The 16462-nt window shown below is 32.7% G+C and overlaps 1 protein-coding gene and 1 long non-coding RNA gene across 2 annotated transcripts in view; one reads left to right on the top strand and one right to left on the bottom strand.

Moving 5' to 3' along the window:
- Positions 1-9727: 9727 nt before the first annotated feature.
- LOC145734194 (uncharacterized) lies at positions 9728-11959 on the bottom strand. The gene is made up of 3 exons (XR_014179376.1): positions 11750-11959; positions 10291-10425; positions 9728-10245 (listed from the first exon to the last, which is right to left on the bottom strand). It is a non-coding gene; the product is annotated as an uncharacterized LOC145734194 (long non-coding RNA).
- Positions 11960-12424: 465 nt separating this feature from the next.
- LOC145734192 (homeobox protein six1-like) overlaps positions 12425-16462 on the top strand; it is a 36047-nt gene continuing 32009 nt past the window's right edge. Inside the window, exon 1 of the mRNA XM_081987409.1 lies at positions 12425-12446. The gene's annotated coding sequence lies outside the window, so the exon portion shown is untranslated. The remainder of the gene's footprint in view (positions 12447-16462) is intronic.

The following is a 16462-nucleotide window of genomic DNA, read 5'->3' as shown; positions in this document are numbered from 1 at the left end:
TTATAAAGCAAAATAAAAAATGTCCAAAAATGCACTTTTTGCAAAAATTGCATTTTTTCAATTTTTGAATGATTGTAACTTTTTTATTTGAACTCTTTAAGATTTCCCGAAAACGTCATTAGAAAGAGGATAAAAAATACTACAAAATGAGCCAAAACTGGGCTTTCTAGCTCTTCACGTTACCGAGATATTGAATTTCAAAAAGTAGTAAAAAAGAGACCGTAATACCCCCCCATTCTTTCAATTTTTTTGAAAAATGAAAAATTTTAAAGTGCTTTTTTTGTACTTATTTCACCTAATTTAAGGTCCTTAGGTATAAATATGTCCTTTGCTGTGCATTGGAACCCTTATAAAGCAAAATAAAAAATGTCCAAAATGCACTTTTTGCAAAAATTGCATTTTTTCAATTTTTGAATGATTGTAACTTTTTTATTTGAACTCTTTAAGATTTCCCGAAAACAGTCATTAGAAAGAGGATAAAAAATACTACAAAATGAGCCAAAACTGGGCTTTCTAGCTCTTCACGTTACCGAGATATTGAATTTCAAAAAGTAGTAAAAAAAGACCCGTAATACCCCCCCATTCTTTCAATTTTTTTGAAAAATGAAAAATTTTAAAGTGCTTTTTTTGTACTTATTTCACCTAATTTAAGGTCCTTAGGTATAAATATGTCCTTTGCTGTGCATTGGAACCCTTATAAAGCAAAATAAAAAATGTCCAAAATTGCACTTTTTGCAAAAATTGCATTTTTTCAATTTTTGAATGATTGTAACTTTTTTATTTGAACTCTTTAAGATTTCCCGAAAACGTCATTAGAAAGAGGATAAAAAATACTACAAAATGAGCCAAAACTGGGCTTTCTAGCTCTTCACGTTACCGAGATATTGAATTTCAAAAAGTAGTAAAAAGAGACCAGTAATACCCCCCCATTCTTTCAATTTTTTTGAAAAATGAAAAATTTTAAAGTGCTTTTTTTGTACTTATTTCACCTAATTTAAGGTCCTTAGGTATAAATATGTCCTTTGCTGTGCATTGGAACCCTTATAAAGCAAAATAAAAAATGTCCAAAAATGCACTTTTTGCAAAAATTGCATTTTTTCAATTTTTGAATGATTGTAACTTTTTTATTTGAACTCTTTAAGATTTCCCGAAAACGTCATTAGAAAGAGGATAAAAAATACTACAAAATGAGCCAAAACTGGGCTTTCTAGCTCTTCACGTTACCGAGATATTGAATTTCAAAAAGTAGTAAAAAGAGACGCATAATACCCCCCCATTCTTTCAATTTTTTTGAAAAATGAAAAATTTTAAAGTGCTTTTTTTGTACTTATTTCACCTAATTTAAGGTCCTTAGGTATAAATATGTCCTTTGCTGTGCATTGGAACCCTTATAAAGCAAAATAAAAAATGTCCAAAATGCACTTTTTGCAAAAATTGCATTTTTTCAATTTTTGAATGATTGTAACTTTTTTATTTGAACTCTTTAAGATTTCCCGAAAACGTCATTAGAAAGAGGATAAAAAATACTACAAAATGAGCCAAAACTGGACTTTCTAGCTCTTCACGTTACCGAGATATTGAATTTCAAAAAGTAGTAAAAAGAGACCCGTAATACCCCCCCATTCTTTCAATTTTTTTGAAAAATGAAAAATTTTAAAGTGCTTTTTTTGTACTTATTTCACCTAATTTAAGGTCCTTAGGTATAAATATGTCCTTTGCTGTGCATTGGAACCCTTATAAAGCAAAATAAAAAATGTCCAAAATGCACTTTTTGCAAAAATTGCATTTTTTCAATTTTTGAATGATTGTAACTTTTTTATTTGAACTCTTTAAGATTTCCCGAAAACAGTCATTAGAAAGAGGATAAAAAATACTACAAAATGAGCCAAAACTGGGCTTTCTAGCTCTTCACGTTACCGAGATATTGAATTTCAAAAAGTAGTAAAAAAAGACCCGTAATACCCCCCCATTCTTTCAATTTTTTTGAAAAATGAAAAATTTTAAAGTGCTTTTTTTGTACTTATTTCACCTAATTTAAGGTCCTTAGGTATAAATATGTCCTTTGCTGTGCATTGGAACCCTTATAAAGCAAAATAAAAAATGTCCAAAAATGCACTTTTTGCAAAAATTGCATTTTTTCAATTTTTGAATGATTGTAACTTTTTTATTTGAACTCTTTAAGATTTCCCGAAAACGTCATTAGAAAGAGGATAAAAAATACTACAAAATGAGCCAAAACTGGGCTTTCTAGCTCTTCACGTTACCGAGATATTGAATTTCAAAAAGTAGTAAAAAAGACCAGTAATACCCCCCCATTCTTTCAATTTTTTTGAAAAATGAAAAATTTTAAAGTGCTTTTTTTGTACTTATTTCACCTAATTTAAGGTCCTTAGGTATAAATATGTCCTTTGCTGTGCATTGGAACCCTTATAAAGCAAAATAAAAAATGTCCAAAATGCACTTTTTGCAAAAATTGCATTTTTTCAATTTTTGAATGATTGTAACTTTTTTATTTGAACTCTTTAAGATTTCCCGAAAACAGTCATTAGAAAGAGGATAAAAAATACTACAAAATGAGCCAAAACTGGGACTTTCTAGCTCTTCACGTTACCGAGATATTGAATTTCAAAAAGTAGTAAAAAAAGACCCGTAATACCCCCCCATTCTTTCAATTTTTTTGAAAAATGAAAAATTTTAAAGTGCTTTTTTTGTACTTATTTCACCTAATTTAAGGTCCTTAGGTATAAATATGTCCTTTGCTGTGCATTGGAACCCTTATAAAGCAAAATAAAAAATGTCCAAAAATGCACTTTTTGCAAAAATTGCATTTTTTCAATTTTTGAATGATTGTAACTTTTTTATTTGAACTCTTTAAGATTTCCCGAAAACATCATTAGAAAGAGGATAAAAAATACTACAAAATGAGCCAAAACTGGGCTTTCTAGCTCTTCACGTTACCGAGATATTGAATTTCAAAAAGTAGTAAAAAAAGACCCGTAATACCCCCCCATTCTTTCAATTTTTTTGAAAAATGAAAAATTTTAAAGTGCTTCAAGAAATGACAGACAAAATGTTGCTTATTTGCACTTTATTTAGTTTTCTGCATTGTAAATTTACTAAAATATTTCCGGTCTTTAAATTATACCAAATTGAATTGTTTTTGTAAAATTGCAATTTCCATTTGACCGTCTGTCTGTTATTGTTTGTTGTAATTCTAGTGGTTATTAGGAGTTTCAGATCAAAATGCACTATTTCTCTACAGAAGACATGTTAATCCCAAATACCTTTAGTTTTCCGACCATGAAACATAAACAAACGAAAAACCACCGAAAAACTCACGAAACTTTAAAACATAAGTTACCATAGATTTGTTTACACGGTTTTGTTTTGTTTTCATCAATCTCAAAGGTATCTTGATGTAAATTAGTAAATAAACCTGCGTGCAGCGTACAGCACCCTCTGCCGGCTTCTGTTCTGAATGATAACAAATCAAAATTTCAATTTTATTAACGCGTTCACTGCATGCATCACGCTTTAAACCAATTCGATTATTATTAATGATTCCCTTTCATTAATACACTCGTTGATTAAATAACTATAAATCACACAGTTTAAAAAAAAAAGCACATTAACAAGTAAACTATTTTAGTTAATAGCATTATCAGCCACATACCGACAGAGCACCCATAAATTGTATCTTCACATAAAATTCCGTTTATCTTGTAAAACAGGTATCCCATTTCTCTTAAGCTACTAATTCCAAACGAAAAACCTCACAGCGTCATGTTATACCCAGACCGGATCACGAGCGTTTTCTTCACGTAGCACATCGTCATCATTCTCTCACCAACGTGGACGACTATAAAGCTTTGCGACGTGAAGAAAAAACCAGAACCTGGCGGTTAATAGATTAAAATCAAGCAACAGCTTTCTGGACACAAATTTGTCGAGAATTTTTAGGTGTTTTATTTAGTGTGTTTCATGCCCAGCGGGTGGTTATTGTGGAGGTTATTTACACCCTTTATTTCCTTATAAATTATGTGGTGATTTTATCTGGCCAACATAAGGCCATACATTATGGGCAACTCAACCTGGGCTGTAAATTTCGAGAGTAATAAAATAAATTTTTTGTGGGTTCCTAATAATGCTTTGTGTGGACCATTAGAGATGATTTATAGGGAATGTACCATTTTTAAATTGATTTCCGAAGGAACACACGCGTGCTTTAAGATCACGAGTTTACACCTCATATTGATTTTAGATGAATATACAGGAAAATCTAAAACTGACCTTAGGAAAACCGTGTAACTGACAGAGAAAAATACATAATTCCATGCGCAAAACTTGAAAAGAAATCAAAAAGTCACCGCCCTCTATACTAGAAAGCCTAAAATGTCACTTTTAATGGACAGACAGATGCAGTAAAAAATATGTTTTTTTTTTTATTGTTTCGTGTATAGTCGGATTTTTACCTTTTGAGAATGACGTCATGTTTTTACATCTTTGTTTCTCGCATATCAAACATGTGAAATAAACAATTTTAACAAAAAAGGCACGTTATTAATTTTGTCATCCTGTCAAATTAAAAGCGTTGACATTTACTGTCACTTTGATATAAACAAATATCAAAGGTATAAAAATGCTGTGCTACAATGAGCAAGCCCAAATGCTAATTCTAAATGTGCTGCTTTTTTTGGAGTACGAAAAGAAACAGTTTCCAGATGTCATCCCAATTGATCATCAGTCACTTCTGAACACACTAATTTTTCAAAGCATTTGTAGGTTAAAACTTGTGATCTAATTCCAGACATGCGTGTTTTTTCACCTGCATGACGTCATTCTCAAAGGGTAAAAATTTGACTATAGTTGCAAGTTGTGAGTGAAAAATCAAAAAAATGTTTATTCCTGATCCAGATATGTATAGATAAGGCTTTTTATACACAATCAAGTCCAGCCTAAACAAATTGGTTAGAACATTTGTCCGGGAAAGTACAACACACAGCAAACTAGTTTAAACACTGTTCAATGTAAGAAAATCTGTAAATCCTTGAAACTAGGTAAGCAAAATTGGTAAATGGTTTTTATGTTATTACCAAGAACATTCATTCAAAATTATTTTTGTTGCTCTCACATTGAAGGATGCTTTAAAATGTAACTCACATACCTGTGCATGTAACAAGTACCTAATAAGTTTACTGTACTAGAAAGTACTTACCATTGAGTAGTTTAAAATAGTAAAAGCTCATCTAATCCTCAAAAAACTCAATTTCCACAATACAAACTGTAACCACTATTCCCGCTATATTGGAATTTTTGACAAGCACCTTCTAGGCTTTCTACTATAGTAGGCGGTGGGTGGTCCCATTAATGCATGATTTTTCAACTGTTTTACTTTTAATGCAAGATTTTATCATAGGCAACCAAATACGCTTACAGTATAATTCTATCTTTTTTTATTTGCATTATACAGAGAGAAATAGACACATTCTTTAGTTGACATCCACCATTACCGGCAGAACTAACTGTCACTGTCATTGTCAAATTGTCAAGGGTGCCTGTGATTTCGGTTTGCTTTGTCGCGTATACAACTGACGATTAGTTTTTTTTTTCCAGCGATCTAACAAAAAGCTTATTATTGATCTGTACTGCCGGCGTAGAAAAGCTACATTATGTTACTAGTACAAAAATGGATTTTCATTATTGTCCCAGGAGGTAAAAAAATAATGTTCTAGAACTTGATCCAGACTATGATAACCTCAAGTTTTGATTTTAAATCGTAAAAACTTACAATACAAACAAACGCAAACTGTCACCACTACCGTTCCTAACCTAACATTATAAATAATATGACACTGTCATTTCATATTTATGAAACTGTGCTTTTCTAACCAAAATATGCCAAAATCAACGTAAACACACGGAGAAATGACAGCTGGAATGCCCGTAACTAATTTCATAACTGATCACCAGAGGGAGTATCTCTTATCTTGAAACGTCAATCAAGCAAGCAAGCTTTTTACTGGAAATTAATCAGTGATTTCTCGAAATCAGTGTATTAATATGCCGCCTTTCAAATTCGTTCATCGTTTCTAAACATCTTAGTTTGCTAACATGTTTTGGTTATCTTTCGAACATGTTGTCGGTGCTGGTTCAAAAAAACGACAAAGTAAAATCGTAGCCAACGACCCGTTGGACAAACTGTCAAGAGCAATAAAATAAAAAATTAAATTTTGGACCGCCCACCTTTATCGACTACAGCAGGGCCAGTTGAGTTTTACCTGGAATTTTAATTTTAATGTGCACGCGTCGTTAACTAAATGCTTTAATTTAACGCCCGATCGGTTCGACGTAATCACCCCTTTACGCCACCAACCGTAAGTAAATACCGGCCTCTCTCAATTTTAACATAATTTTGCAAAAATTAGATCAATTTACTTTATAATGTGATCAGCGAAAACGTGTATAAATAAGCCATTCCAACATTAATTGGAAATTCTGATCAAAATACACAAAAAAACTATGTGTATTTCTTAAATTCCGACTTCTATTTGAACAGTGATTATTTGATGAATGCAAGGATAAAAGCTCACACTATGCGGGAAGTGCCCATTAACCGGTTAACATTTTACCATTTAATCGGTGGAAACAGCTATTATTTAGTATTTTCATTAAGCTTCGTTCTAATTTAGGTTTAATGAAAAAAAAAACGTCATTCCACCCCAAAAAACGTATGTTATTTACTATCATTACATATTCATCGACCCCCTTGATGTAATCCAATACCGAGATTTGGTTTCTACAAATAACCAGCTCAAAAAGTAATCCAGGAACGGCGTTCGGCTCTTTAAAAACTGTTGATTTTTGTTAGTGTGTATGAAAATCTGTAATTTGGCATTTAAGTCCGTCTCTGCAGTGCACCACCACCTGTTCACAGTATTTTAAAAGAAGCTCCGAAACGTAAAGAGGAACTAACTGACGTTCCACATTCAAAGGTTGAACTAATTGTTATAACCGCATAAATTTTAGAACGAACACAAACAAGTTTGATAGAATTTTGTCAGAAACCGTAAATTGACAAAGGAAGCCTCCGCAACACAAACAAATAAAACAATTTAAGAAAATATTGACTCGGCCTATACAAGTCAGAAATTATTTTGTAGCACCTCGTGTTGCGCCAAGATTTGAGCAGGATCCTAATGAGTAACACAAACAATAGATACATTTCAAGAAAAGCTTTCTTTGTTACATATTTAACAATACATAAAACAATTCAAGCGAAGAAATGGTGATTGCATAGAGGGATGCAGCTCGGCGATAATTTCCTTTACAAACCAAGATAATTTCTTTTTCACGTTTATTACTTTCTCCACAGTTTTTCTGTTAATACCACTATTAAAAAAAAATTGACCGTAGTTTCACTTAATTAAAATTACCATCACTGCACATTCTGACTTCTCCATGAGAATCTGTGATTTTTCCAATAATTGTACAATATTTGAATGGATCTGCTAATTAATGCCACTTTGACGTGCTCACGTCTGTTTTCTTTACATAATAGTGTCAACATTTTAATTACTCTTCTTAATAATCTGCATACATTTCTTGATGCATTAAAATCTTATACCAAAGTAACGGATAGTAATACTTTTGAATCATCCCATTCATATGTGATGAAATAATTAGCGAAAAATGGTTAAACATGTTTGTCTACAAAGTAAATTTGCATGGCCCGTCAAGGAAAATGTTAATTTGTTTAATAATTATTATATTAATCAATTTGTTGGTATTGGATGCTAAATTTGTTATTTTGATTGGGAACGTCTATTTTGTTTTCGAAAGAACCGACAATCTGTGTGGTAAAGTTCAATCCAGGGCAAATGGTTATGGTTGTCTTTATTCCAAAATCTTAACTTACATGCTAATATCAATATGGCAGCTCACACAATGATAGATAACTACTAATGTAATTTGCTCTATAATTGTAATTTGTTTCATAATGTAAACTTTTATATGCTTCAGCTCTTGAATCCGCCACTGGTCATTGCTGTTTCTGTCAAAATTAGTTTTCACAGCCATCTGACAGTAAAAAAAAATGTTATTGGACGGTTTGGATGCTTCTGGAAATTATTGGGAGATTTTAAGTTGAAATTAGAGGCCTCTGGTATTTCTAAATGATACATTTTGAAAAGAGACCTAGCAATATTTGGGAAGTTCTCAGTAATGTTTAGAGATGCCTATGGCATTTCCTAAATTACTCTAGAAGCTTATATTTTAAGAAATTTGTGAAAGAACCTTCTTGGAGGTCCCTGACAATCATTTTGAAAGTTATTTGAGAAGCCAGCTAATAAAACTTGACATTTACTGTTTCTGAGTTGGAAACCAGCCAAGAATTGCCTCTGCGAACAGACCTAATAATGAGGCAATTTGACAACCTTTTGACTTGTATATTGTTTTGATTGATACTATTTTTCTACTGTATGTAGTATAATTTAAAATGATAGTTCCCAGGCGTAGATCGCAGAGGTAATTTGGTGTACACACTCGAGGTAATTCGAGGTATTATGAGGCACTTTTCCATTTTTATGAAGAATTGTGAGGTATTACAATGCATTACGAGGCATTTTGAGATATTCAGGTGTGGTAAATCCAAAACCGACCATAGGAAAACCGTGTAACGGACAGAGAAACGTACATTATTGCATGCGCGGGACAAAGACAGAAAACGAAAAAAATATCAAGTAGGCCATATTTTCAGCGTATCACCAATACGCGCTGTTTGGCAACAGCGCGCTGAAAATACGGCCTACTTGATATTTTTTTCGTTTTCTGTCTTTGTCCCGCGCATCGGTTAAATCAGGTATCAAAAATTTGGTGCAACTTTTACGTTGTCACCTAACCTAACCTAAAAACTGTGACGGGACCTTTTAAAAAATCTATTTTAACCTTTCGGGTCTTTAAAATTTGGAAAAACAGTCACGTAAAATGAGGAAGTCATTTTTATTGAATCATTAATCCTTATCGACATTTTGACAATAGTACAAATTGTAAAAGCAGACATGCTAGTTAATCCAACCTAAAAACTGTCACGTGACCGTAAAAAAAAATTTTCAAGGGTGTATTTCATCAAGATTTTTCTCAATACCAGGGAACTTATAACTAAATTTAAGAATGCCACAAATGTGTAAACATTTGAAAGCATTCTGAGGCAGTTTAAATAATTTAAAGGCATTTTGATGTATTTCGAGGCAGTTTTAAGGCATTTTAAGCAATAATAGAAGCATTGTGAGGTATTTTAAAGGCATTTCAAGGTATTTTATATTCAAAAAAGCAACAAAAAATTATCGGCGGTCTACCCCTCGGATAGTTTAGACACGTTAAATTCCACAACCAGTAGAATTTAAAGAAAACAAGACCCAACCCACTATTCTTCAAAAATTGTATAAACTGGTTGCCAATAATTACATGGCATTGTATTTATCGTTCTTCCCCCTCATTTGCATTTCTCATTATTTTAATGGCCGTCCACATGAACGCTAAACGTAAAATACACGAGGCTTTTATTTATTAGCAGTCCCATTTCAATATTTGCTCAATTTTATTATCGAAATACTGCTGATCTTAGAAAAATGCTTTTACACACAGACGACCGATAAATGTTTGTTTTGTCGCACAATAACGAGCAAAGCGAATAATTTGGAATAGTTTGACGAGACGTCCCTTCGCTAAATTCACTTCATTTTCCAATCCCCCAATTTCACAAATAAAACGCCTAAAACGGATTCAATTACTGATACCCCCGTTATTGGGAGTTCTCGGAAATTGTAGCTGGTAGTAGATAACCCGAAGGGAAGACAAACCTGAAAAGTATATCAAATTGCTGCTTCTTGGAATAGGGTGTCAGGCTAATTTTACAGGTTTAACAAATTCACACTTTTAATACTGTCTAGATACACCATTTCAGTAAAAATAAACTTTGGCTTTTCTTTTTCATCAGCAAAGCAAAAAAGCCTCATTAAAAACATATTTAAGCACCTGGTGATTAATCGATTGAACCGTTGGTAGTTTAGCACCACTGGGTTCCCATTATAACAGCTATAAACAGTTTGCCACAGCCGGGGTCAAATTGTAATAGATCAGATCAGTTCAGGCAGCGTAATGTTTTAAATTACCGTGTTAATTGAATAACACGCCCCCCAATAACTCATCTAAAGTGATACTGTTTTGTATTGTCTGACCTGAACCTAACTGTATGCAAAAATTAACGTTTAATTAAAATTGTCATTTACATACCTGTGCTTTAATGCTTTCCTGCATTATCCTGGTCTAATTTTTGGGATGTCTTCATTATCAAACTGTTTGTAGAATGGGGGTGAATCTTGGCAAGTTGGTGAAGCATCTTGGACAGAAATATGTTTCTGTTGTTTTCTGTTATAATAAAGTAAACGATAAATTAAAAATTAATTTTAAAGGTGTAGTGATAAGAAATTTCTCTGTTCATTAGCTTTTAATTTGGACGAACAGTAAAAACTGGATGGAATGATTGTTCTTTGTTCAACACAAAAGTTTGAAACAATTTATTAAACCTATCAACTTCATCTTTAGAGTTTTAATGATTTTCTTTTGTGTTCATTTTCGGTAATTAATTATATCATAGATAAGATATGATAAATATAACATTCTCTTAGGTATTAAAGTGTAAAATTCTTAAGTACAGGTAAGTTTACTACTATATTGCTGCCAGAGGCAATGCATTGTCTAATAGCAGAAATTTTCCCCCGTTCACATTTGATAGTATCTGGCTTTATGGCACTTAATTATAGGGATCCATCACCCTTAGAAAAATTATGGTAAAAGGCACGTGGCTATTTTAATGATCTCAGGTAAGCACGTGACTTTTATAATGACATAACGTTGTTAAGCCATTTTTCTTAAAATCTGAATGAATACAGTAGAGATTAATAAACCACACTAAATCTGTCAGGTTAGGAGCTTCCAAATATGTTGTAAAAAATATCCCATAATTGCACTGTTATTACCATAATTTTACCATTACAACTCAAGCAAATTTCAGGTCGTCGCAAAAAAAAAAAAACTAAACGCGACCGGTAAATTGACCAGGTGAGGAAAAACCACTGGGCACTCGCCCATCAAAACTTATGGGTTGCGTTTATATACTTAATTAGAACCAGATCCCATCAACCACTTATTTCGTGCGATATATTGGTTGTAAATTTCAGGGACCGTAAAATTTTCATGGTACTCGTTAAGGAAATGAAGACCAAAATAATGGGAAGTAAATTAAAGTAATGACTAATAATCTATTTAGGGATAATTACAAATTAGAACAAAGGTGCTATGCAAATGCATCTGATTGGGGTTAATTTATCAGTCAGTTGACTGAGTGTCAGTGAGTGTGTGAGTTGTGACAAATTTGACAATTGACGTAGTCTCCATCCCAGCCGAAGTGGCAGGGACAGTAACTGTCGTTCCTTATCTATTAGTTGTGAACTGATTGAGACGGAATATTGAGAGGTCATTAACCTAAAATTCGGAGAAATTCGTCGAAATTTATAATTTGGCGTTTGTTGACAGTTTCTTCAAACTTTGCCCGTTGCAACTTAAATTTATCGATTAGGTTATTATTTTGTGTGAGTGGTATTTGTGTTTTTCATAATTTCGATAAGCGAAAAAGTCTAAACAATTCAGTGAAGAGCGAACAGTGGCTGATAGATGTTTCATGTCTGCTTACCTTACTTTGCAGGTTTATCATCAAGAAAATAACACACACAGTCCAGAATCACTACCAACACTAGCCTGCACAGTTCAAATATAGTAATTTTATGAGTAACTAACGACACTGATTTAATTTTCCTTTATCTGTCTTTTTTAATTTTCGGTCTTGTATATATTTTGCTTTTACCCGCTTAACCTCACTCTTGTAAGTGTTGTCAAATCGGAAACAACTGTCAATGTCAATTGTCAACCAATATGTTTCTGTCCTTTGCTAACTTTAAAAACACACTATTGATAGACAAAACAATTTTTTTGCACTGACACTAAGCAAAAACCAAAATATTTTTAAAAAAATGCTCTATACCCGAACTTTACAATATGTCTGGCTTAACATAAACAAAACTTTTTAAATCATCGGTAATCTAGAACGCTCAAACTGGCATCCGCAAAATATCAATGAAAACCTTTGGTACTCTATCAATTTTACGAGAGCATTCGGCAATTTGGCATCAGTGTGTTTTTAAGGTTAGTTTACCGATTTGACAAGACTCGCAAGAGTGAGGTTAAGCTGGTAAAAAGCAATATTTAAACAAGAGCGGAAAAATTGATTCAGTGTCGTTATTACTTGAACTGTGTAGCAGTATGTAGGCTAGTGTTGGCAGTGATTCTGGACTGTGTGTGTTATTTTCTTCATGGTAAACCTGCAAAGTAAGGTAAGCAACAAACTCTCTGTATGTCGCATGAAACATCTCATAACAGCCGCTGTTCGCTCTCACTGAATTGTTTAGACATTTTCGGTTATCGAAAATATTCAAATATGAAAAACACAAACACAACTAAAATAAACTGTCAAAAAACGCCAAACAACCAAAATTATAAATTTTAAATGACATTCCGGGCAGCGCCAACGCCGATTGGTAGTACATACACAACATACGTTAATGACGTCAAAATTCCGTCTCGTTCAGTTCACAACTAATAGACAAGGAACGACAGACAATTTTTTCTCAGATTCTGGTGGCTGTTTAACCTAACCTAACATGTTTTTTTAATGATATGTCCTGTAAATTAGTTGATATTTTGATTATGTTCAAAATTCTAAGCATATTCTAAACCAATCTTCAAGTGTTTTAGAGAAAATGGGTGTGCAGAAAGTTGATCATCATAAAATAATCCATTAAAGTAAATTTTAGTGGTAGTATTAGAGTATATTATTCAACGAAGACGAGTGTTGTAAATTGTAAACCATTAATTTTTACCTTGTTTAGAGGTAAATATGAAAATAAATTGTTTTGCAAAAATGTCAAATTATCATAAAACTTGTTCTACAACTTACTATTATAATATTATTTCTTGGGTCAGAAGGTGAACTGATGTACCCCAAATAGTAGACATCAAAATTTAAAAATAAAATTCAGTTCCTGAGTGTCTAATAAACGGATCGTATATCACTTGTTAGCGAAGTTCTCTTATTTCAAAAGAGGGAGTTTTTATCACTACAGCAGCAAGTGTTTCCGTATGTTATCCCAAATCGATCGCAACCGTGTGGTTTGCTGAAATTCAGATAGAGAATTCGATAATAATTTGTTCAGCATGAAATCGGATATTTTGCTGATATGCTGTGCTGCTAGTTTTACGAAAAGTACTGTGGAAAAATTAGGTCTTGCTATGAAAGCAGCGGACATTCTGTCTCATAATTCTTTAGTATCAAAAACTGATACATATAAAACAACATAAGTACTCTTGAGAATAAACGTTTAGCACGCCCGAGGGCCCCTAGAAAGAGATGCTGCAAGTCGATAAGGCTCCTCTAAAAACCATATAGAAGTATATGGTCTATTTATAGCCATTGTCAGTGTTCAGCGCTGCACATTTTAATGTGTTTGTATACCCGGTATATGTACCCCTCGTGAGCACAAGAGAGATGGCTGGTTTGCAGCCTCCAATGATGAAAAGAGAACGACAAACCTCTCTCTTAAAAGTATCGGGTTACAGCAGGCAGACAGCTGTTTTTAGTGTGTGTGTGTAGAACGAAGGATTGATGCTGGCGATGGCAGAAGACAATATGGAATGTGATGTTTTAAATGAATTTTAGTTGCCCGTTATGTAATTCTAGATCGTTGATAAGATATGTTTAGGAAGGATCCTATAGGAGGGTGATATTGTAATAATTTTCAGTTACCAATTCTTCTAGGGTCACACAAAACAAAGTCTTTCTTGAAAATAGAATTATGGTAGTCATACTAGATCTCTAGAATGATTAATAATAGTTGTGGAGGCTATTACACAAAACCATTAGCATATGGTACCACAAAAGCAGCACCCAAAGCGTCGACGATTTATTAGTGGGTAATGAGATTTTAAATCGAAATCAGAAACGTCAAAATGCTCCTGACCAAGAAATAATTGTTCCTTTCAAATACCGGATGTAGGTCCATATTTTAAAAGCGGACCCCCACAGGAGACACCAGTGTGAAACAATAAGGTTTTATTTGAACACATGTTTAAACACCTCCCACGGTCAGATACTTAACCGAGCTTATTTATAAGTGGGTACCCAGGTATAGTATAAAAGATGTAACTATTTACATTTACACTTCGAATTAGGTGTATCTATTTCCATATGAATTTGATTCAATCATAACCAACAGATGTGCGTATCAACGACCTTGCCTCAATCTGTAATGACACGGATGTTTTATTTATTATTTAGTATCTTCTCTATCTATCTATCTTTTATCGGCATTTATTGTTAGTTGTGCTCTACGTTAAAAGTAATTTAGCAAAATAGGTGTAAAGAAAGTTATAGAAATATAAAGTAAAGTAATAGTTATGGGACAAGTGTGTTATGAAGCAAATAAGTCACGATCGAAAAAGATTATTAAACCATGAGCTGTCAGGCGAGTGGTTTATTTTTCTGGAGGGACTTATTTGCCAAAACACAAGCAAATTTTGACATTTGTCAGTTTTTCCTGCAGAAAAAGGAAGATTTTTTGAAGGAAAAAACGTATACAGTGTGGTCCAGTTTTAAATGTCAATAATTCACCAATGACATTCATTATGTCATTTTCCTGAAAAGTGATTCCTAAGGAAAATACAGTCCTTCAAATTTCTGTTCAAAAAATCGTTTTTTTTTGTCATAAAACTGTCAGACCGTTGGAGCAATATTGATCAAATTTGGAACAAGCACTTTATTATACGTTATTACGGTCAAAGACCTAAAACTAACCCAACCCAACTTAAAAATTGTCTTGGAAACGGAAAATTCACTTAAGAAGTTTAAAAAATATTATTGTAGCCAGTTTTCATAGTTTCCAGACAAACTAAAAGACTTTAGTTTTGAAAATTGAAGATAAAAATTTCAGAAGCTTAAAAATTGTGTTTGTAACCAGTTTTCATGCAAATCGAGAGACATAAAAACTACTTTTTCAAGAATTTGTTACTACAAATTCATACATTTAAACCTTAAAAATTGACTTGAACCCCAAAATGTGACTGAACTAATGAAAAGTGACATCAGAAGCTTAAAATTTGCATTTGAAGTAAGTTTTCATAATTTGAAGACAAATTTTAATATTTTAGTCTTGAAAATAGTCTTAGATGCAGGACATTGACATTAGATTCATGAAAATTGTCTTGAAAACGAACTTTTCGTGCTTTTTACTTTGCTTTTCATTTTCTTCGAATTCTGGACTATTTTTAGTGCTTCAAAACTGCTTTTAGCTTGGAAAATCGAGTTTCAAGACTATCTTCACCAAGTTATTGTCATAGCAAATTTAAAAAACAATTTTTTAATTCTTCATAGACTTAAAATGGCATTCCAAGCTTTATCACTATTAAATCGACTTCTAGACACCTCAGTGCTAAAAATTCGAGTATTTCTTAATAAACTGGACTGTTTTTAGTGTTTTAAGGCTGTTTTCAGTGCCTCAAATCGAGTTTCAAGACTATCTTTACAAAGTTTTTGACTTATCAAACCTAAAAGCCAGTGTGTCCACTGACGATAATCTTGAAAATGTTATTTCAAGCTTCTTCACTGTTAAATTAACTTCTACACTCATAGGTGCAATAAATTGTAGCACCTCTAAGAAATTCAGACTGTTTTTAGTGCTTTTTAAGACTGAAAAATCGAGTTTAAGACTATTTCCAAAAGTCAAGTTTCTTCAGTAATAAAAGTAAAATATTTTGGTACCAAATGCTACAATAATAGTCTTGAGAACTAATTTTTAGAAATAAAATAGTCCGAAAATTTAATTTATTTCTTGACTTGTTGAAAGTTGAAGAAAATTGAGTTGTACACCAATTAAAGTCTTGAAAATATACTTTTGGACTCTCTTTAGTCCTAGTAAGGTCCGTTCTAGCATTAAAAGTCAACTTTTATATTATTTTTAGTAGTAAAAAATGAGTTTCATGCACAATACAATCTTTGTCTTGATTTCCGGACTTTTTTTAGTTCTTGAGTGCCAGTTTCAGACACTCAACCAAGATGGCAGTCTGAGAAAGCGAATCATAAGACCATTCCTAGTAGTAAAAAAGTTTTTAGACTATTCAGTACAAATTTGGACTTTCACAAGTCTTGGATGTTCAGTTTTAAACTATAAGACGATTTTTTAAATGGAAATTTGGAGGACTGTATCTTCCTTAGGAAACGTTTTTCAGAAAAATGACTGGACCACTCTGTAGAAAATGGAAGAAAGCGAAAGAGTCTTGGACGAATTTACCGAAGATA

Source organism: Ips typographus, linkage group LG9 (genome assembly GCF_016097725.1).
Source record: "Ips typographus isolate SLU linkage group LG9, UJ_Ityp_2.0, whole genome shotgun sequence".
NCBI classification, from domain to species: domain Eukaryota; kingdom Metazoa; phylum Arthropoda; class Insecta; order Coleoptera; family Curculionidae; genus Ips; species Ips typographus.
This window is presented reverse-complemented; position numbering and strand designations above follow the sequence as displayed.